Here is a 22,723-nt window from a genome sequence, read left to right as displayed (position 1 = left end):
GCCCACAGAGGCCCAAAAAGGGTAACTCCCTGAGACTGGAGTTATAGGTGGTTATGAGTCACCATGCGAATACTTGGAATCAAACCCAGGTCCTCTGGCAAAGCAGCCAGGGCTCTTGACTGCTGAGCCACCTCTCTAGCCCTCTCTTTACAGGTCCTTACGGGGATGATAATTATTTATTTAGTGACCCTGGACAAAGGTACTGTGATGGTTGGCCCCGTCAACTTGACCAAACCTAGAAATACCAGCAGACACATCTGTAAGAGATTGTCTTAAATGAACTGATACTGGAAGACTCGCCTTAATTGTGGGTACCACCACTCACTCATCAGGGGCTCCTGAACTACACGGAATGAAGAAAGTGAGCAGAAGGCTGGCGTGCATGCGTTTGTTGCTGCTCTCGGCCCCTGGCTGTGGATGAGAGCTAGCCACTTGCTTTAAGTTCTTATTGCCTTGACTTCCTGCCATGATGAATCGTTACCTTGAGCTGTGAGCCAAAGAAACCTGTCTTCCTTAAGATGCTTTGTCAGGGCCCCTTTATTACAGGAACAGGAAAAAACCCTAAGCTAGGAGCATCTTATAAAACAAAGGAAGATGCTGATCTGAGCCAACTATAGAATATGAAACATCCTCAGAAAAAATCAAGAATTCATCCGAAAGGAATCCTGCAGGTACAGGAACCGGGAGTTAAAAGGGCTGGCTTGATAATAAACAGGAAAATAAAGTTACACGGTAGCAAATAAAAATTTGTAGAACATGTTCTTAATGTAAAAATATTCAGGGATCGGCTACTTTGCTGCCTGGAGGTTGGCAAACAAAGGCAAAGTGAGGTCCAACTTCTCCCTGGCGTGGACACGGGCATTCGTGCTCAGTGTTACACACCAGCAAAGGAGCTCAGAACCAACACAGAATTTTTAAAATAAGTGTGTCAGCCTCTACAAGGTTTCACTTACAGTGTTTCGAAAAGTCAAAGAACTTAAAATAAGAAAGGCTCTGGTGAATTCTGAAAGAAGAGGGTTTCTTCTTATTTATTTATTTACTTCCAGGCTTATTTACATTACCCTATGGGGATAAATGTGTGTGCATGTGTGGGCGCGCGTGCATGCGTGTGCGTACACGCGTGCGTGCGTGTGTGTGTGCACGCGCGTGCGCACGCGTGTGTGTGTACAGGTATCTTTGAAGACCAGAAGACGGTATCAGATCCTCTGGAGCTGGAGTTACAGGCAGTTGTGAGTCACCTACTCTCAGCGACGGGAACTGAACTCAGGCTCTCTGAAGGAGCAGCAAGTGCTCTTAACCACTGAGTTATCCATCTCTCCAGCCCTGCAAGAAGCGTTTTAGAGAAGTGCAGAGAAGCCAGGCTCCAGATTCTAAGACATAAGTGAACAAAACGAAAATTCTGAACAGCTAAGACACATTTTGAACTGGACACAAAGGCAAGACCCATACAAATAGACCTTTCGAATAATGAACACAAATGTGAATGAAAACGTCTTTTCCTTTTTCCCCCAAACCCAGAGATGCTGCATTTTCTAAAAAGCAACTGGCAAAGGGAACTGCAATAAGCAGAAATGAAAGCCAGGTGAGAATCAGAGACCAGCAGGAGGGCAAAGGTGCTGCCAACCACAGAGCAGAGCCAGCCAAGGCGGAAGGGCACCCTCCACCTCAGCACAGTCAACACCGGTTTTGAGCTTGGGCTTCTTCATGCTAAAGCTTTAAAGGAAATCACAGACAACTCAAGAGCTAAGACCTGCCCTGGAACATGACTCTTAAAACCCCAAAGTAAAATCAGACATGATGGCACAGGCCTTTGGTTTCAGCAGTTGGGAGGCAGAGGCAGGCAGATCTTTATGTGTTCAAGGCAGCCTGGTATACATCATGCTGAGCTCCAGGCCAACCATAGTTACACAGTGAGACCCATCCCAAGACAGCAGACAGACAGACAGACAGACAGACAGACAGGGTATTATTGGTCTCCAGAAGGATTTGTTCTAAATGCAGAAACTTGTTCTACTCTATCTATCGATCTCTATCAATCAACCTATCTATCATCTCTCTCTCCCCAGTGAGACATTGGTTTAGCAGGTCTAGGGTGTTCATTGTAAATGCAAATTTTGTCTATATATTTTTATTACATTTGTTCACACTTGTGTATGCATGTGTGGGCAGTGCATGCAAGGCTCACATATAAAGATCAGAGGATAACATACGAGGCCAGTTGCCTCCTTACACCTTTTGAATCACAAAGATTGAACTCAGGTCATCAGACTTGGCAACAATCATTTTCACCAGTGAGTCATCTCACTGGCCTTAAATATATATATATATATATATATATATATATTTTTTTTTTTTTTTTAAGGTAGAGAGACTGAACACATGGCTCCTTGGTTAAGAATCACTCTTGCCAAGGACCCTAGTTCAGTTCCAGGCATGCACGTGGTGGCTCACAACTTCCTGTAACTCCAGTAGCAGGGGGTCCGAAGCAGTCTTCTGGCCTATGTGGGCATCTGCATACATGTATGTACATTCATACATAGCCATAAACATATACACACATAAATAATTAAAAGGCAAACCTTAGAAAAGAAAAGAAATACCAACCATCTCCATGTCAGACTTATTGTAGTGGGTAATTTTGATTCAACTTCACTGGATTAGGAATTGCCCAGGTCAGAGCTGGGACAGTCCTGGGGTACTTGTCTCGTATCTTAAATTCTAGGGTAAATTAAATCACCAGTACTAGTACTTTGTGTGTGTGGCGGGGGGAGGGGGGACAAGCAAACAAAGGGAGAAAGGAAGAAGAGGTAGAGAGGAAGGGAGGAAGGAGAGAAGGGGAGGGAAAGAAGGGAGGGGTAGGGAAGAGGAGAGGAGAGGAGAGGAGAGGAGAGGAGAGGAGAGGAGAGGAGAGGAGAGGAGAGGAGAGGAGAGGAGAGGAGAGGGAAGGAGAGAAGAGAGAGAAATGAAACAGCGAAAAAGTCACATAGAGATACACAGATTATTCTCAGCAGGGAAGTTTCTAGAAAGGATTAACCAAGAGGAAAGAGGCACCCCGAATGTGAACAGTACCATCCCACAGACTATGGATCTGAAACAGAATGAGAAGTGGAAAGGAAAAGGCAGCTAAGTGGCCGGCACTCATCTCTGCTCCACGACTGGGGATACAGCGCGACCAGCTGCCTCCACTTCTGCTGCTGAGTCTTCTCTACCACGATGGGTCTCCCTCAGCCTCCCGTACATTCTGGTCAGGCATTTGGTCACAGCTACTGCAGAATTAACTAACACACTCCTGAGCAAGAAACGAGGCTTTGGCTAGACTTTGCATTCAGCAAGTCCTAGGTGACTCTCTGAGGCAGCACGGTGTGCCAGAACCCCTGGGTAAGGCACCAATTGTCTGACTTCACGAGGTTATATATTAACTTACATTAATATTTATACAGATGTGAATCATTTCTCTCTAAAAGAAAAAAAAATACCCCCAATAATCATAGCCTTGTTAGCCCTGATTGGTTTTAGCCAGTTTTGTATCTAACCTGTTTTTCCCCTCCACAGCTAATTTCATCCTTTATTCAATGTATCAGTTACTTTTCTCCTTGCCATGTCAAAATTCCTGACGAGAAAAGGCTTACAGAAGCCACAGCAGAGTACTGCCTGCTGCCCTCCAGCTTGCTCTTTGTGGCTTATCCAGCTACCTTTTCTTTCTTACAGGATTTCTCTGTGTAACAGCCCTGGGATTAAAGGCGTGCGCCGCCACCACCCGGCTCAGCTACCTTTCTTGAAGGACCCAGGACCATTTGCCCATGAGTAGCATCACCCACAGTGGGATGGGCATCAAGAAAATGCCCCACAGGCTTGCCCACCAGCCAATCTAATAGAGGCAATTCCTCAATCTAGATTCCCTCTGCCCAGGTGCCTCGACTTTGTGTCAAGTTCACCAACCCATGTGAAACAAAACTCAAACATGACCCATGCAGTCTAAAGCATCTATAAGGTGATCTTTTGCAGGAGAAGCTATTCATCCCTATACCAAGCACAATGATGCCCCGCTGCACACAAAGGGTTGAACACCCAGAACAAGAGACAAACCTTTTGGTTACAGATCTAAAACATGAGGAAGGGTTTGCTGGGTACTACTGGGAGAGACAGTCCTTCCTGGTCTAAAGAAATAATACCAAGAACCATAAGAAGAAAAGAATCTCACTTTTCCTTCTGCTTTGTGTTGTGACCACGTGATGTCATGATACATAGGGTTACAGTAACATCCTGTGGTCAGAGACAAACTGGGAAACCGAGGGATACCATATAGAACCAGGGCATAGCTGAACAACTGAACTAGCAACCCCAGAATTGTGATGGTCCGGTTAATTAAATGGAAAAAGTACTAAAAAAATGATCAGTGTGACCACGTCTGTCAATAGGTAGTTGTATGCACTAGCCAGAATCCCAAGGGATGGAGGAAGACAGAGAATTCAGCATTTGAGAACATTTGCTGTTCTTACAGAGGTTCCATTTCCAGAACCAACATGGCGGCTCACAAAACATCTGTAACTCCAATGCCAGGGAATCTGACACCCACTTCTGGCCTCCAAGGGCACACGGTGCATATACACACACAGGCAAACACACATACACACAAAATGAAATAAAATCTTTAAGAAACCAAAGACTCAAAAGTCTACCCATCGGCCCTTACCAATGAACCTTCACAGCTCTAGCATAATGGAAACTGAGGAGACAAGACGGTTTAGTTCTGATTGGTACGATCCTCACAGCATTGTACCCACCCAGGCCCACTCTACACACACATCCACTAACACCCATGACTAAACCTTGGTTAAGAAAAAAAAGCACCAGGTATTTGAAGAAGAGCCTGGTAAACACTTGAGTGATCTGGAGCCTTAAGGCTGAGACCTTACACTTCTTTTGTTTGTTTTCTGGCAGAGCCCATTGTTGCTCAGTCTGGCCTTAGACTCCTGGTTCAACTAAGATGACCTTGAATGTCTGAGCTTCCTATCTCTGTACCCCGACTGCTAGCCCTCCAGACAAGTGGCACCACACCAGTTTAGGGGCTTTTTGTTCGGGGGATTTTGTCGACGGTGGTTGTGTTTTCAATATAGTCTAGAGATGAGCAAGCTTTATACCATCCGTGCTATCTCCAGCCCTTGCAAATATCATGAAAAGGGTACTGTTTCCAGCAGTATCCCAGCAAGGGTCCCTGCAAGAATATCCTACTCAGAAAATGCAACACTTCTCTCCATGTATTCAAATTAATTTCAAGTTGTTTTATAAATTGAATTAAAATTTATTTTTATAAATGTTCCCTGGAATCTACTTCTTGCCCTGAATAGAAAAACTCCTTGAGCATGTTAGCTCCATGCTTAAGAAAGCTCATGAGACCAGCACACAGCCATGACAGTATAAGAAGGCCCCTCTCTCTGCACGGGAACATCTGTCCCGATCATTTCCTCTGGTACAGTTGGCTTCTGTGAGTAATAAATTAATCACCAGAACCTGGATGCTTTCAACAGCCTCAAAGGCTGTCATCCACAGGCTCGGTGAGGGAAAAAAGGGTTTCTGGCTTGAAACACAGAAATACCAGCCTAGCCATGTCACAAAAGCTTTCTGGGATTTCTTTTATTGCCTCTACTGGATGAGAGAGAGAGAGAGAGAGAGAGAGAGAGAGAGAGAGAGAGAGAGAGAGAGAGAGAGAGAGGAGAGAGACAGAGACAGAGACAGAGAGAGAGAGACAAAGGGGGGGGGCGGGAGGGAAAGGGAGGGAGTTTCAATTTTGTCTCTAGGACATCCAAACTCCTGAACACAGCTCTTAAAACTGTAAGTATCCCATTTTCATCTTTAGACTTGTGGGGTCCTAACCTTTGCCTATCCAGAATTTCCTCCTTTACTTCAACAGCAAAAGAAAGGGATAAAGATGTCTTTTTGTCTTTTTTAAATCCCAGGATGTGACTGTCAACCTTGGCTGCACAGAGAACCCCTCCCCCCTCCTCAGCAGGGAGCTTTAAAACATAACGATGTTAAGTCCCTAGAGCTCTGATTAATAGCTGCACAGGGGTCTGGGGATTCTGAGGTCTAAAATTTCCCCCAGGAGATTCTAAGGCACAGTCAGGGTTGAGAACTGACCCAAGGTCAAAGGCAAATAGAAGAAAGTATGACTAAGAGCTATACCCTAGAGAAAAATAATTGTATTTATAGAAAGAGATAAGAGAGAGGACTGGGAAAGGTTCTTCCTACTGCCTAACACTGCCAAAACTAATAGGAAATCAATGATCATCAATCAATATTCAATTCAAATGTCTAACTGTGTACATAGAAACGCACATACAGAGGCTGGAGTGATGGCTCAGTGGTTAAGTACACTGGCTGCTCTCGCAAAAGGCCCAGGTTCAATTTCTAGCACCTACAGGATAGCCCACAACCACCTGTAACTCCAATTCCAGGCGATCCAGCACCCTCTTCTGGCCTCTGTGAGCACCAGGAATGCATGTGGTATATATATATATATATATATATATATATATATATATATATATATATGCCAAATAATTCTATGATTTAAATAAATAAATAAATCATTTTTCAAAAAGATATACTGTCTTAGGGTCACTGTCAGTGTGATGGAACCAAAGCAACTTGAGGAGGAATGGGTTGACTTGGTTTCTGCTTCCACATCACTGTTAATCACTAAAGGAACTCAGGACAGGAACTCAAACAGAAACCCTGAGACAGGAGCTGATGCAGAGGCCATGGAGGAGTGCTGCTTACCGGCTTGCTCCCCTTGGCTTGTTCAGCCTGCTTTCTTATAGAACCCAGGGTCAGCAGCCCAGCGGTAGCCCAACCCACATCCAGTCATTAAGAACCTGTCCTACAGGCTTGCCTACAGTCAGATCTCCTGGAGGCATTTTCTCAGTTGAGACTCCCTCCTCTCCTATGACTCTTGCTTGTGCCAAGTTGATACAAAACTAGGCAGCACACGGACATAGGCACTTCAGGTCAGTAAAGAAAGGTACTACATGGACGGAAGACAAGGAGGTGATGAGCTTGACCTCTTTCACTCTAAACCTTTCCCCTGGATTTCTACCCTTTTGCACACTTTCCCTACACAGCAATGCCTATCATGACTTTGGTCTGGGGTCAGCCAAGTACCACTCGGAGACAAATCCAGCTGACCACTTCTTTTGCTAAGTAAAGATTTATTGGAATAAAACACTCAACTTCATTTACGGGTCATCTGCCTGCTTTCACACTATGACATAGGAAGTGTAACCCAGACCCTGTGGCCTACAAACCCTGCAGCATTTCCTCTGCAGGCCTGTAGACAAAAGGTTTACAGATCATCTATCTCTCTCTTGCCAGAAATGTAGTTTCTGGTCAAGCAATTACCGCACTGCCCTTTAATTCTCTTCCCACTGGGGTCCATCCCAGACATCTGCACCTTAGCCTCTGCCAAACACCTCCCGTACACCCTCTCAGTCCCAGCAATGGCTTCCCAGGCTCTCAAGGCAGCCCTGGGACATTGCATGGACATTTTATGCCTCTGGCTGAAGCCCATCACTCTGTAATCACTGGAAACAAAAGACAGCATGAGGCACAAATGTCAAGGTGAAACAACCCAGCTTCCCCTTCCCCTTTCCTTTTCCCTAAGGACATCTCATCTTCAGTTGCTTCACTACCCTGCTCACACCTTTACCTGTTGCCTGTGTTTACTCATTTGGGGCTGCAGCTTGAACCGGGAGCTTTCTCTGCACGAAGCACTCACTTGACACTGACCAAGAAAGACCTCAGCGCCAAGGGTGCCTTACATTTATCCTTCTGCTTCTACTTCTTGGAAAACCCTGCCCTATCGTAGGAGGGAGGGAGTTTACTCACCCACCAAGCACTCCCTTCCTATTTGTTTGTTTTCATGTACTTCCAAAACATCAGTTCTTAATTTCACAAAAAAAAAAAGTTATTTTATGGCACTCAATGGGGGCTATTTCAACTTTTTAAAGTTCTTTGACAGTGCAAGAATAAAATGTGTTTCAGTCATTTTCATCCCTATTGCCCTCTCTCACTCCCTAACCCCTTCACCTTCTCAACAATGTCCCTCTGACTTTCCTATCTTTATCTTTACTTACCTATTTTTTTTTTGGTTTGTCTGTTTGTTTGTTTGTTTGTTTGTGACTCACTGAATTTAATTAGGGTTGTTGGCAGAAGCATGGATGAGAAGTTATTGGTAGGAGTGTGGGCAACTTACCAATGGCTGGACCACAGAAGAAAATGACTTCCCTTCCCCCAGAAGAACTGTTAACTAACAGAAATGAACCTCCCCTGCTGTGTCTCCAGGCGTTGCCTAATACACCCTGGGGGCAACCCTGTACTCTCAGTTGAGAGCCACAGCAATATGGAAACTTGTCCAAGCACTGGCTCTGCCTTCCGATGTTTGACACCATCCCAGCCTTTTAAATCCCCACCAGTGTCTCAGTGCTCAGGCCTGCAGCTTCATCAAAGGTGATGATCAGACTGCTCCTCTCCCAACCGGTCTCTGCCAACCTCCCCCATCTTAAGACGCTCACCTATCCTCCAAACTCACAACTCCCCCACCCATAGCAGATGTGGGGATAACTATATCCTTTAACCTGGCCACTTTCTCCTCTAAGTGCTGAGGCTCCTCCAAGAACCCTGTAGGAGAGAGACATTTCACCAAGATGACATGATCCCTCCCCAGCAAGGGCAGCTTGTGTGCTGTACCCAGCTCTGTGTCTCCGGATGGGGCACTGATGGGCTATGGAGCTTTCTGGAGGGATTTGTCACTACCCAGACTGCTTCCTCAGCTGCCCTTTGGAGTCTAGTCTCCATCAGCCAAACCTCCTGCTGGCAGATCTACCTCCCTGGGGTCTGCTTTCTGAAGAGCGGAGTACATAATACAGAGGTGGCTTTCTTATTTGCAAAGTTGACCCAGGTCCCCGTCTGCGCTCTCTCCCCATCCCTCACCAAGAGGAGCCCTAGGGATAGCATTTCATGCTGTGCTGGCCATGCAGGCTTCCCCTCCGGGAAGGAGGGGAGAAGGTCCTGAACCGGTTGATTGACATGATATAAATATTTCCTCCATTGTACATGCAAGCTGCCAATGGTTTAACTACCAGCTTACAAAATTACTGGCTATTTAATAACCGCCTCCAAGAACCAGACACGAGCCAGCACCAGCATGCCACTGACAGCCCTCTGCCATTGCTCTCCACACTTGAGCTAGAGCCTTGCAGTCCTCAGATGTCAGCCTGGTTTGAGAGTCTCCGTCCTTATTGTTGCTCATTTCATGGTCTTTTTAGGCTTCCTTTCCTAGTCTGACTCAGGCAGACATACTCACTGCTTTGGAGTCAGTTCTAATGAAGCTCTCTGGATTTCAGGATTCACCTCCACCCATCCCATTTTCCTGAAAGGTTAAATGAAGCCTAACCTAAGGGTCACGGCCACTCTGGCAAACCTCCATCTCCAAAACTATTGACGTTTGTAATAGTAGCAAAAGTACAGTTATGAAGTCACAATGAAAGTAATTTTACGATTGGGGGCCATCATAACATGAGAAACAGTATTAGGAAGGTTGAGCTAAACTGTTCTAAGCCAAATATGTAAAAAGCATTTTCCAGCATTGTATTTCTATTGTACTTTATTGAAATTCTATCATCTTGGCCATAAACACTCTTGTTTCTATATTTAGTGTCTGCCACAGGTTGTGTAGGGTTTTTTTCTTTGTTTTGTGTGTGTTTTGTAATTATTTTGTTTTGTTTTAATATATCTGACAGGGGCTAGAGAGATGGTTCAGTGGTTGGTTATGAGCGCTAGGCTCCTTCTCCAGAGGACTTGGTTTAGATTCCAGCACCTACATGGCAGTCAACAATCATTTATAATTCCAGTCTCAGAAGAGATGATTCAATTATTAAAGTGCTTGCCACACAAGCAAGAGGACCAGAGTTCAAGTCCCCAGATCCTATACAAACGCTGAAGGGGCTTGACAGGTCACTTGTAATTCTAGTCTTAGGAAGTGGAAATGGGATCCCCATAGCAAGCTGATGCGATATACTAACCCTATTTGTGATACCTGGGTTTGATTTAGATACCATGGCTCAAGGAATTTGCTGGAAAATGGTTGAAAAAAAGATTCCCAACATCAATCTCAAGCCTCTTCACGCATACACAAATATATGCACAATCACATACACATGTTTCCATACACTTGAACATATATATATATATATATATATATGCACACCACACACATACACATAGCAAAAAAAAAGAGGAAGGAAAAAGGAAGGAAGGAAGAAAAAAAGGAAGAAAGGACAAAAATGTGTGAAACCTAGAGAAATGGCTCAACACATGAACTGCTTACCACACAAGAGTGACAACTGGAGTTTGGACCACCATTCCCCACCTAAATGTGAGGGGAAAACAGAAGCCCACCAATAAACCCAGCACTTGGAGACAGGAGACTTCTGGGGCAAACTGGCTAGCTGAGTAAGCTGCACTGATGAGCTTCAGGTTTGATGAGAGACCATGCCTCAGCAAAGTTGAGAGCAATGGAGGCAGATACTCAGTATCGACTTTCTGCCTCCACCCACACATTCACACCTGTGATACACACCTGTACACATGTTCACCTGCACACACATGCACCTACACAGAGAGAGAAAGTTTGGTGACTTTGCAATACTCTTGTCATGGAGTACAGAATTTTTATACAACTCCAAGAAAAGGTTTAATTGCTCCAAATTTGAATGCCAGGCTTGAGCTCCCTCCCATGCTCTGCTTCCAGAATGCTGCACAGTGGCAAACACAGGGATGCCTGAGGCAGAATAAGTCCTCTAAGGCTTCATCTCATGCCTGAAGGGCCCTCATGGAGAAGCACTTAGAGAGACAAAAAGGAGTTTCTGCAGCCAAGAGTGTCAGCCCCTTCTTAGCTCCCAGCCAGGCATTCTGGAAAGCGACCTTTTCACATGAGATCGGCTCCAAGTCCAGCCACCAACTTACCAGGCTTCCACTGCAAGCCAAACAATCACAATGGGCACCTCCTACTTGCAAATTCCAGCGTCTTTAAAATCGGTTCAGACACAGCACACGCCAGTCAGAGGCATCCGGGAAATGCTAACCAGACTTGCTTTTCATTCAGAAACAAAAATGTGCAGGACAAGAGGGAGCAAGAAAGGGTAATGTGGGGTGTATATGGCCATAATACACGTAAACAAAAACATCCTTATGGTATCAAGTGCGGGGTTTGAATGAGGAATGCCCCCACATAGGCTCATGTAGTTGAACCTGTGGTCCCCAGTTGGTGCACTTTTCCAGAGGTTATGAGGAGGTGTGACCTTGCTGAAGGAAGTGCATCACTGGCAGGCAGGTTTTGCGAGTCCATCGCCTTGCCCCATTTCCGGCTTATTCTCTGCTTGTGTTTGCTAGTGAAGAGGAAGCTGCTCCTGCCACCGTGCCTGCCTCTGGCTGCCATGCCTCCCTGCCAGGGTGAACTCTTACCCTCTGGAACCATAAGGCAAAATAATAAAACGTCCTCATCTATCGGCGTTTATCACAGCAACAGAGAAGTCGCTAATACCTACCAGTATGTCTGTCTCACGGTGGTTGCTCTATGGCTGTGATGAAACACCAAGACCAACATCAACTTCAAGAGGAGGTTTGCTCCTCTCACAGTCCCACATGGTTGGTCACCACCAAAAGCAGCCAGGGCGGGAACTCAAGCAGGACTGGAACCTGGTGGCAGGAAGGGATGCAGAGGACATGGAGGGTTCCTGCTTACTGGCTAGCTTATTATCATGGTTTGCTCAATCTGCTTTCTTACAGAACCTAGGACCACAAGCCCAGGGACAGCACCACCCACAGTGGGCTCGGCCCTACCCCATCAATCACTAATTAAGAAAATGCCCTACAGCCGGATCTTAGGGAGGAGTAGCCAGCACAATGCGCAATGAGTATACACTAATAAAACTTAAAATGTGCCCCAAGAAAACCTTCATAAAGAAAAATAGCAGTAATTCCCCATGCAACATCTGACTGCTCACATATAAATAACAGACATAGTATATACTATATAACGCATATCATCTAATACATATTGTCCACATTAATCCTTTTTTCTCAGTACTAGTATTAGCTCTATTTTATGAATTTAAAAGCAGATATTAAGGTACACAGTAAGTATGATGGATAGCCTGGCTCCAAATTCCATACCCTTGATAACACAGACAGAGAAAAGCAAGTTTCCATAGAACTTTTAGGCACAGCCACCAAAGGACTAATGTTCTTTTCAAAGACTATATCCTAGGAGTGCTGGCCTCTGCCCATCACCTTGACTGAACAGAAAGGACTGATAATAGCAACAACTAAACCCCGCCAGCCCTACAGGACCTTCTGTGCCCTCAGTTGTCAAGGGAGCCTTTCTTTTAGCAATATCCCAGGACAGAGCGAAGCAACAAAGAAAAAGAAGGAGCCATGCCTCTAGCAATGTAAACAAATTCTCTGCAGCACAGTGCAAAGAGTCCAGAGGGGGCCAAGCACCCAGAGGATACCCGGTCCTGCATACCACAGCTCACCCCGGAAGAGAGGAAGCTCTCACTGCCTGAAGATATGGCTACAAATGTCACTTGTAGAGATCCAGAGTAGAACCCCAGCTGAGACGAAGGTGTGGAAAGGAAACACTAGCAAAGACAAAGAACAACTGAGAGCAGGGCCAGGGTGGGCCCGGCAGCCATTCTGACTGGAACAATGAGATCTGAGGAGACGCAGACACCCAGGCCAAGGCTGCAAACAGGAAGGCCTGGCCCCTCATCAACCCCTAGCAGGGTCTCTGAGCACTGTAGACCAGCAAACTAGTAAGATTTCTTGAGTCAAGAAGATGGCTCAGTGGTTGAAGAACTTCCTATGCAAGCATGAGGTCTCTAGCTGAGATCCCCAGAGCCCAGTAGGTGCTGGCAGGCCCTGGTAGCCTGCTTGTAATTCCAGTCTCGGAAGAGGGCAAAGCTGATTGACTGGCAGTATAGGCATCTTGTGGGTTTGACCGAGACACCCAGCCTCAGTGAATCAAGCGGGAAAGCCATGGAGGATGATTCCTGACACCAACCTCAGGTGTCACCTCCATATGCACACACATGTGCACACACAAGCAAGCATGCATGTCTACATACAAGTGCAGCACACACCTATGCACAAAAGATGCTATTTCTAAAGTAATAAGTCGAGTGACCTGACAAGAAGAATAAATCTTCCAGAAGGAATATAATGAAAAGCAAATTGCTCAAAGTCCTGGAATTCAGAGAGCTAAATTTGAGTTTATGAACGGTTCTATTGGGATGTTCCCCTACAGACCGAGATAATGGAGTCATTGCTCGATTTAACGGGAGGGTCAGAGACTGGGGCCTAGAAACTGCAGGGCTGCAACACTGAGGGCAGCTAGTGAAGACTCCATTCCTTCCCCGGGGTCCCTTCCCTAAGAGTCACCTGTCCTCTGTCCGTTGGGCTCCAGATGCAGCCTCTCAATACAGAGTGGAAGCTGGCTGCCCAGCCAAGTGACCTCAGCCATCTGGTAGCTCTTTATTCCTTGGCTTAGACACAGGCTCCACTTCAGTAAAACTCCTCGGCCTGGGAGCCCTGTGCTGTGTACCCCAGCTTCTGCTTGCCCCTGCTGTGCTGGAATTCACAGCATCCCCTTTGGTCCACTATCACTCACCCTGCACCCTTCAGAAAGGCCCCCCGGGATCCTAAGCAAACCCGCTGCTTTCTTTCTTTCTTTCTTTATTTATTTATTTATTTATTTATTTATTTATTGGTTTTTCGAGACAGGGTTTCTCTGTGGCTTTGGAGCCTGTCCTGGAAATAGCTCTGTAGACCAGGCTGGTCTCGAACTCACAGAGATCCACCTGCCTCTGCCTCCCAAGTGCTGGGATTAAAGGCGTGCACCACCGTAGCCCGGCGCAAACCCGCTGCTTTAATTCACCTATCCTTTTACTAGACTGCCTTCCATAATGAAGTTCTAATCCCCCAAACCTACCTTCATACATGATTCCTTTCTATGTGAGAAACGAAGATTATAGTAATATAGAAGTTATATGAATCACCCCCACACCATCATACCTGTTACAAGTATCAAACTAATGGGTGCTTCCGAGAGTCACATAATTCAGTATCTCAAAGGAAAATGACATTGGGAAGTCCACCAATTGTGCCTTTGAAGCACCCATGTCCCACTAAACACCAAAGGCTGTAATTGTGGAAGGGTGGGAAGGACTCATAAATGTGTTGGTGTCTGTGGGGATGGGGATTAAAATACTAAAATGATGAACAAGACCAGAGGATCATCAGAGGCAAAATGTCTCCACTACACCCCAACCTAAACTTGCATGTATCCCGATGTGTTATTAGTTAGCTGGAAATCTGGAAGAAAACGCCTCAGCCCACTGAGCTTTGGTTTGCTCCTCTTTTAAAAAAAAAAGGGGGGGGGGGAATGGCCGGGCGGTGGTGGCGCACTCCTTTAATCCCAGCACTTGGGAGGCAGAGGCAGGCGGATCTCTGTGAGTTCGAGACCAGCCTGGTCTACAAGAGCTAGTTCCAGGACATGCTCCAAAACCACAGAGAAACCCTGTCTCGGAAAAGCAAAAAAAAAAAAGGGGGGGGGGGATGACAAGTTCCTAATGGTTTCATTATGAAGGAATCACAAGCGAACATAGTTGAAGACTCAGACACATAGCAACGCAATGTAGACCTTATTGGAGAAACCGTGCTACAAAAAGCCACTTAGCCCCACTGCTCAGCCCTGCTGACACTGACTTAGCCTGTGTTACAGGGCTGTGAAGCCAGCAACTCAGTCTCTCCAAGCTTAGCAAAAGTTCGTGTTTCTCCTGTATCACTCAAAAGACCTTGCTGACTAACGCAAATCAAGACTGTCTCCTTGGACCAGCACCCCCATTTCTTAAGAAAACGCTGGGGACTGTTGCTTAATAACCAACTGCCAATTATTGGCTTGATTCTATCAACTTAATAGTCTTAAAGTGATAGATCCACCCTCCCGCAGCCCAGTTTCTGTTAATCACCAAAAGAGATGAAGGCAGTGAAGGTAAATATAACAGCCAAGGAGGAGCAGCTGGCAAGGCGGCATGCTCTGTACCCAAAATACCTTTGTCGCTGAGTAGAAAAAAAATAACATATTTTTCCTGGCTAAAACTCTTAACTCCTTAGGTATGTAGATAGATATCTATAAGATTTCCTATGCAATGTGTCATAAATCTGATTTGTAATGTGAAATAGACCTGAACTAAGGTCAATATATTTTTATAAGTGAAACCAACAGATCAATTCTTCAAACTACGGAAGAGAAACCTTGACCAGGTTTACTTTTTCTGGAAGCACAAAATGTCACTCATCGAAACAGCTATCCCCAAGAAGTCAAGTCCCTGTAAGCATCCCAACAGCACAACTGCCACACGTCACAGCAGAGCTCTCGCAACGTGCCTTATGGCTCAGGCTTCAGACACAGTTTCTTTATTACATAAGAGGCGAGGGGATGCTTATGGCGAGGTACTCGAAGTACAATGAGAAAAAAAAAATGTTGACAGAGAGCTGAAAGGCAGGGTCCCAACCTTGGGGTACCACCTGGGGGTTATGTAACTCCCAAACAAGCTACTTGTGTGGCAGCATTCAACGGTTCCCCCAACTCTGTACTGAATCAACGGGACGGACAGCATTGCTCTGTTTCTTCAGGCTTATCATGTGGAGCAAACAAGGTGTATGTCGAATTTTCAGTCGTGATCTTTGAGCACTGCTCACAAATCAAGGCGATGATGGTCTGTCCACATTCCCTTTTCACTTTTGCCTAGGGAGCCAGGATTAGCTCACTGACATCCTAGCTAAGGCTGAGCCAGCCCTTCTGCTTTTGAGGTCAGTAAGTAATACAAGACTCTAAGAGTCTTCTCTCTACAACGCCTGACTTCCCTGAGTCAACTTTCCTTTCTCTGTGTGGGGAAGCTGGTAAAGTCTGTTCCTCATGCACAGGTAACTTTGAACTTCCCAAGGGACTCCTTGGAACCCACTCTGGTAGCAGACACAGGACAGACGGCTTTGTAACGGTTGTATTGGACATGGGAGTCCCCTTCTGTGTTTGGGAAATTCCCCACGTTTGGAGGGAGACATCCTTCCACCCATTACAGAGGTTAACATGCTGGGTGTTTGCTTTCCCAGCATCCTTTCAAAGACAGCATGGAGCCAGAGCCACCGCTGCCAAGTTAAAAACCAGCCGCTAATGGTGGAACACGAGGAGGGACAGCCTGGGATCCATTTTAGCACCTGACAAAGATGTCAGTGCCTCCATATGGCTTGGGAAGGCTCGCCTAGAAGCACTCCCGGGAAGGTGACATCCCGTATCTACTAGCAGCGGTACAGGCAGATATATGTGCCCACCATAACAACAGTGGAATCTACACCAGACCCCTTAAGACTGTGTGTTCATGGCTTCTCTCTCTCTCCTCTCTCTCTTTCATGTGTGGTGTGTTGCGGGGAGATCAGAGGACAACTGGTAGGCAGTTAGTTCTCTCCTTCCACCTTGTGGGTGGGTCCTGGGAATCCACCTTATGTTGACAGGCTGGAAGCAAGAGCTGTTACATACTGCATGCATCACCTTACCAGCTCCCCGGTGAAGTTTTCATAACCCCCCCCCACCTCCCATAATTACTACCTTCTTGGAGTTGCTGGATCTCAACTGTGGCTGCTGCGATGTCTTTGTACCCTTTCCCCCATTCACCATAGTTTGTGAAGTACAGGAATAACTGAAGTTTTACATGAAGTTAAGGTAACAAAAGTAAGGGTCAAGAACAAGTTCACAAAACCAGTCCTTATCCATCTTCCTTCAATCACTATCTCACAGTCTCCTGGGATTAAGCATTCAGATTTTGGTCGGTTGAGTAGTGGAAAATGTAAAAAAGTAGACAGCTTCAGAGATTAATATTCTATAGAGTGGGCAGAGTCTGTCATCGATACACGTAGTTTGGGTAAACACCCAGAGGCCCCTTAACCTGGCCAAGAGTGGGGAAGGAAATGGCACCTTATAATGTCACAGTTTATGCTTTGGTGAACTCAGTTCTAAGTCAAAGAGGGAAAACTAGAACAGGAGACAGAAGCTACAGAATACTCTGGTACTTGAGCTAGATAAATGCATAACATTTGAAGAAAAACGAGAACTGTGATTCAAGGAACAAGCAAAAATATAAGGGGGATATAATAACATATTTAGGTGAAATAAAATAAGCGATTTTCTTTAAATAAAGAGCTGGAGAGATAGCACAGCAATTAAGAGCACTAGCTGCATTAGAAAAGGTTCGGGGTTCAGCTCCCAGCACCACAACGGACGGCTTGCAACAGTTGGTAGCTCAAATTCCAGGGAATCCAATGCCCTCTTCTGGCCTCTGCACTGCATATATGTGGTGCATGTGCGTACACTCAGGCAAGCAGTTATACACATAAACTCAAAACAAGGAAACCTTTTCAAAGAAAAACAAAAAACACACCTGCATTTTCAAAAAAAAAATACAAGTCACACAGTAGGAAGCAAGCTGAATATGCATTTGATGGTTTATAGGAAGGAAAAGACAAAGAAACAACTTAGAGAACGAAGTAGGGGAACCCCGAGGTTGGGGACTGAGCAAAAGGATGGAGTGACAAGTGTCTTATATTAATAGATGCCCCAGAGCTGCAATCCTTGGGTCTTTACAAGGTGTTAGTAACGTTTGGATATTTCACACAAATGATCTCACTCCACCTGTGAATCAAGTCACGGTTGCTATCATTGTCATTTCCATTACACAGACAGGGCAGCTGAATGTATAAAGCTCTCAACACGGCACAGCTTACAAGCAGCAGGGGTATAGTTAACGTGTGGTTTTGTCCTAAACCTTAGGTAAAGACAAATGGATGAGAGAGAGAGAGAGAGAGAGAGAGAGAGAGAGAGAGAGAGAGAAAGGCATGGGATGATTTAATGTCCCAGGCCCATTGGTAACAAAGTATAATTGTAAGGAAACCAAACACAAGAGGAAAGAAAGACACTTTGTGTTGGAGTCGTTATGTGCAGAGGCAGAGGAAAAACTTTACTCAAGAAATAAGACTGCCAGGATTCAAGGTCCAAAGAGAGGGAGGCTCTCAGGGAACAGGTCTAGCAGTCACATGATGAAAGAGAACCCAGAGGACTGGACACAGGGATGTGCTCATGGGGGGAGTCCTGCCTCGAGAGAAAACCCTTCTGTAAAAAGATCCACATTTGGGGAGTAAATAGGGGATTCATGAAGAGGTAATATGAGAATAACCAAATGGATAGAAAAATAAGGGCAGCCGGTCAACATAATAACTAAGAAGATTTCCAATAAATTAGGGTAGTCAGCACAATCCAAAGGAGTTACTGGTTTAAAAAAGTCGCTTCTTTTCTCCACCAACAACGGTGTTAGACAAATGTGTGTGAAGCCGGGCGTATTCACTAAGTAACAACAGAGTCGGGTCCTCTACAGCACCAGTAAAAACTATGCTTGAAGAAGTAACCAGGGGCCCCTCCAAACCATGGAGAATCAGTTAAAACCTGCTAAGGAGCCTAAACCAATGCCACTCATCAGTAACAAGAACCTTTCACTCCGGGTATCAGTAAAACCAACGGGGAAATCCATACTTTGACCCTAACTTGGCGGTAGCAAGGAAGTCCCCTCTTTGACCTATTGTCTTAGTTTGCCTTTCTGTTCCTGTAATAAAACATGAGCCAAAAGAAAATGAGAGGAGGGAAAACTGTTTTTTCTACACACTTCAGGTAACTGTCCATCACTGAGGGAAGTCAAAGTAGGAACTCAGGCAGGAACCTGTAGACAGGAACTGAAGCAGAGACTGCGGAGGAATCGCTGCTTCCCGGCTCATGCATCATGGCTTGCTCAGTCTGGTTTCTTAGGCAACCCAAGACCATCTGCCCAGGGGGTGGCAGCCCCCACAGTGTGCTGGACCCTCCTTCATCAACCACCAATCAGGAAAATGCCCCCAGAGTCATAGCCATAGGCCAATCTGAAGATGCTTCCTTAGTGCAGGCTGCCTCTTCCCAGGTGACGCTAGCTTATGCCGAGTTGAGAAAGACTAAGGTGCATACACGCTACAGTGATATCAGAGGATGTCTAAAATGCAACCTTCAAAGAAGCACCACTCTCAAGGCCGGTGAGATTGTTCAGTGGTGAAAAAGACTTGCGACTTTTTCTGAGAACCTGAGTTTCGTTCCCAGCACCACATAGGATGACTCATGAATGCCCATAACTCCAACTCTAGAGGATCTGAAACCCTCTTTGGCCTCTTCAGACACCCACACACACACACAACACATGCACACATATACATGACAAATAACAAAATAAACCAATTTTTATTCTTAAGAAAAGAACCAGCCTTATAACAACATAACATACAAAACGCCCAGGTGTCAATCAAACTTCATTCCTGGAGCATGAAGCAGAAATAAGTGCAGCTGAATGAGGGAAGATAATAAACCCTAAGACAACACAGACGTTAGAACCGTCTGAGGATGCAGTGGCTATCACCAAGACAATCAGTGAGTGAACAGTTCGTGTAAAACAAATGGCAGAAGACAAATGTCTCATCACAATGTTGGAGAAACACAGAAACTTGAGAACTAAAACGTGCAACAAAATTGTTCCTGAAATACGATGTATGGACTCAGCCATACACTAGAGGACACAAAGGAAAGAAACAATGTGTTTGAAGACACTTAATAGAAATCATTTGATCTGACAAGGTGAGAGAAAAAGGAAAATCAAGAACAAATTCTCAGGGACACATGAGACTATAGAGGGAAAAAAGAAAAAAGACAAAAACAAATCAGGTTTTTGTCAAGGAGTCTCCAATAAGAAAAGAAAGAGCCTAGTGTCACACAAATATTAATGAGATAATTGTTGGCATTTTCCCAATTTAAGGAAAAAAATTTTACACACATACACCTATAAATACTCTTCTATGGATTTATATATTTATGGTTTACTAGGGAAACCCAGTCAGCATAAATCAAATAAATTCATGCCAAAACCACCATAGGATCAGTGAGATGGGTCAGTGGGTAAAGGCACTTGTCATCAATCCTAGTGAACCCAAATTTGATCCCTGGACACACATGGTACTGATGCCTGCAAGTTATCCTCTCTCTCTCTCTCTCTCTCTCTCTCTCTCTCTCTCTCTCTCTCCACACGCACACACACACACACACACACGAGAATAAACAATGACTAAAGACATTCTCTAAACTGAAAGATGGTAAGGAAGTCACAAGTGAGACCCAAGAGTAGCATCAATGTGTGGAAAAAGCAGGTACCAAATGGCAGATGTAGGAGAGGATGGAGCAGCTAAATGGGAAGCAGCCAAGAGGACCTAGTCAGGCCAGGAGAGAGCTGGCATGGAGGAGAAAGTGGGGCACAGTGGTTAAGAAATACAAAGGGTAACATCTCTATTTAGCATCACCCAATTATTTTGGCCCAGAGTAACTTCTTACCATTTCTGAACTCCCCCCTCACCACACACGATTTTTAAAGGGATCATTGGAATAGCCTTTTAGAAGATTATAACTTTTAAGTAAAGGGGATGTGGAGGAAATGAGAAAGGGAGATAGGTAAGAACAAAGTATAACAGTGTATATGTATGAAAACATCATAAGGAAACTCATGGCTTTATATCCTAGTTTAAAAAATAAACAAAAAAGTAAAAAGATATTACTTACATGTGCTCAGGTGAAAGCTCTACCTCAGTCCTCTCTCTCTCTCTCTCTCTCTCTCTCTCTCTCTCTCTCTCTCTCCCTCTCTCCAAGGTAAGCCCACCAAATTGCAGCTTCTCCCCCAGAGATGCTCAAGAACACACCTACAGGGTATTTAAACTGTCTCCTAGAGATGGGCCATGTGGTTTTTTTAGTCTCTTATCCGCTACTCCTCTCTGGAAGCCAAAAAAAAAAAAATCATCTGGAAGTATTTTACTCATTAAACCTTGATTTTTAATACTTAATTCAGCTTGATTTGGATTACTGCGTCAGTAAAGAGGCTTAATAGTGTGGGGTATGGAAACCTTTCAAGATGGTATTAAGCAATGTCTGATGTTTGAGTACAAAGACCTAAGAAGCACTACTTAGAAACCTGTAGAGATGGCTCAGCAGTTAAGAGTATGGGATACTCATGCAGAGGACCAAGGGTCACATAGTAGTGTACAATTGTTCATAATTCCAGTTGCAAGGGATTTGATGCCTTCTTCTGGCCTCTTCAAGTACCAGGCACACAGGCACATACATGGTGCACATACACACATACATGCGGCAAAACTCTTTCACACATAAAATAAAACTAAATGAAAAACAAATGAAAGCTCTGAAAACGATTCTACCAGCATTGACTACATGACTTTCTTTCAAAAAAGAGAAAGGAAAGAAAGACAGACAGAAGGAAGGAAGGAAGGAAGGAAGGAAGGAAGGAAGGAAGGAACGAAGGAAGGAACGAAGGAAGGAACGAAGTAAGGAAGGAAGGAAGGAAGGAAGAAGGAAAGTAACACTGTTCCTTTTAAGAAGTTTTATGTGTATAGGTACTCTATGAGTGTGATCCTCATGGTGCACGTGTCTACATGTTTGTGAGTGTCTCAGGATGCCAAGATAAGTAATAAAAGGATGTTGGGTCCTCTTGACCTGGAATTACGGAAGACTGTGGAGTACCAGATGTGGATAACCAAACTCTGGTACTCTGGAAGAATAATAAGTGTTTTAAACTATGAACCATCTATCTCTTCAGTTCCTGTCTTAGGGTTTCTATTGTTGTGAAAAGACACCATGACCATGGCAACTCTTATAAAAGAAAACATTTAATCAGGGTGACTTACAGTTCAGAGGTTTAGTTCATTTTCATCATAGCAAGACATGGCAGCATGCAGGCAAACATGAGGCTGAAGAAAGAGCTGAGAGTGCTACATCTTGATCCAGAGGCAGCAGAGGGAGACTATGTTCCACACTAGGCATAGCTTGAGCATAGCAGGCTTCAAATCCCACCCTTACAGTAACACACTTCCTCCAAGAAGGCTATACCTACTCCAACAAAGCCACAAAACTCATAGTGCCACTCCCTATGGGGATTATTTTCTTTAAACCACCACAGTTTCCCAGTCCTGTTCTTCATAGCTAAAGTAGCTATTTTAGCCATAAGAGGTGCTGGCTCGGGGATGGGGTGGTGAAGAAGGGGTGCTGCAGCTCCTTTAGGAAAAGGCTTACTGACTCAGCATAAGAAATGTTGGCTTCCTGGTTTGGGCAGCACGAACTCTGGCTCCTTCAGGAGGCCAAACACTTGAAGGGTAGGTGGGCAGCATGATGCAAGTTACCTGCTGGTATCATGGGCCAACTGGTTGAGATAGTGAGGGCTGAAATCCTTAAGCTAAGAAAAGCCAGATGTAAAAGGAAACATGTCATAGGATTTCATTGAAGAGGTGTTCGTGATTTGCTGATCACTACTTCATACCAGCTATAAGGATGGGAAATTGTTAGCTGTGTGGAGAAGGGGTGGGAGTTGGGATTTAACACAGAGTCTCGCTGTAGCTCAGGTTGACCTGGAGCTCACTGGAAATCCCAGGTTCACCTCAGACCCTTGGTGATTCTCTGACTTCATCCTCATAAGTGCGTGGATTACAG

At 45.0% G+C, this 22,723-nt stretch overlaps 1 protein-coding gene across 3 annotated transcripts in view; it reads right to left on the bottom strand.

Moving 5' to 3' along the window:
* Map2k6 (mitogen-activated protein kinase kinase 6) overlaps positions 1–22,723 on the bottom strand; it is a 129,689-nt gene that overhangs the window by 82,833 nt on the left and 24,133 nt on the right. The window contains exon 1 of one of the 3 annotated variants that reach the window (XM_050140407.1): positions 11,604–11,718. The exons of the other annotated variants lie outside the window; for them this stretch is intronic. The gene's annotated coding sequence lies outside the window, so the exon portion shown is untranslated. Of the gene's footprint in view, positions 1–11,603; positions 11,719–22,723 lie in introns of those variants that run through there. 3 annotated transcript variants of the gene reach the window in all.

The sequence above is a fragment of the Alexandromys fortis genome, unplaced genomic scaffold (assembly GCF_014885135.2).
Source record: "Alexandromys fortis isolate MF-2015 unplaced genomic scaffold, M_Fortis_MF-2015_v1.1 scaffold_39, whole genome shotgun sequence".
Taxonomy (NCBI): domain Eukaryota; kingdom Metazoa; phylum Chordata; class Mammalia; order Rodentia; family Cricetidae; genus Alexandromys; species Alexandromys fortis.
The sequence above is the reverse complement of the archived record's forward strand: the minus strand, read 5'-3'. Positions and strand labels throughout refer to the sequence as shown.